Source organism: Zea mays, chromosome 3, assembly GCF_902167145.1.
Source record: "Zea mays cultivar B73 chromosome 3, Zm-B73-REFERENCE-NAM-5.0, whole genome shotgun sequence".
NCBI lineage: Eukaryota > Viridiplantae > Streptophyta > Magnoliopsida > Poales > Poaceae > Zea > Zea mays.
The window spans coordinates 129,381,706-129,382,683 of record NC_050098.1 but is presented as its reverse complement, the minus strand read 5'-3'; the positions used below and the strand labels follow the sequence as shown (position 1 = coordinate 129,382,683).

General features: G+C 54.8%; 1 pseudogene; it reads left to right on the top strand.

Moving 5' to 3' along the window:
- The first annotated feature begins 365 nt into the window (after positions 1 to 365).
- Positions 366 to 978, top strand: LOC103652176 (uncharacterized; annotated as a pseudogene).

The following is a 978-nucleotide window of genomic DNA, read 5'->3' as shown; positions in this document are numbered from 1 at the left end:
ATTTTTTTTCGATAACGAAAGCTCTGCATTATATAGCTGCGTACAGAGTTGCAGATAAGTCTCAATCAATGGCGAAGGCTAGCTGCATACAGGGTTGGAGATTATCCTCGAGTAACAGAAATTAAAGTTGTTGGAGACGCAGCTCCCATCTAATCTACAATGAAATCTCAACAGCAAAATATCAGCGAGTGTACGCCAACCCGCACGCACACGAGTCATGCCTTTCCCAAGAGTCCGAAGCGGGTATCGAGGCGTATGTCTGAGCAGGTCAACAAGCTAGCTATGTGGGCGTCCATATATAAACGCCGCCTGCATCTCATCCCCTACCGAAACCAATCGATTGAACTCGAACATATATAGCGGCGATGGAAAGCCTCATCGCCATGGTGGCCTTCTCCAGGGCACCGTTCGACGGCACCTCGCCTGCGTCCTCACTTGCCGCCAGGAACATCTCATCTTCGACCAACGTCCCCAAGGCCAAGGCTGGCGGGTATGGCATGGCGTCGTCGAGGCTGGCGTTGCTGGCCGCGAAGTGGCCGATGGAGAGGCTTGCGGCCATGATGGCCTTCTGCGAGGCGCCATTCGACGGCACCTGGGCCCAGCTGTCGTCAGGTGCCGCCGCCTGCGCAACGAACGCCCGCGTTGCCAGCGCCGGCGGCGACGACGTGGCGTCAGCGTCACTGAGACCGGCGATCGAGGCTGGCCGTGGCTGCAAAGAAGCGACCGACGGAGGGGCTCGTGGCCACGATGGCCGTCTGCGAGGCGCCGTTTGACGGCACCTTCGATGCCCAGATTCTGCCAGATGAGCTTCGCGTGCCATGCAATGACTCAAAAGACAGGACGCGACCAATAGTAGTTACAATGATAATGTTTCTATGGTCATCAACCTTTACAGATCTGTTCAGCCATAGATTACACGACCATAGTTCTGTTGCATTTTTGTGTTATTGCAACTTTGCAAGCCATTCTTCGTCATAG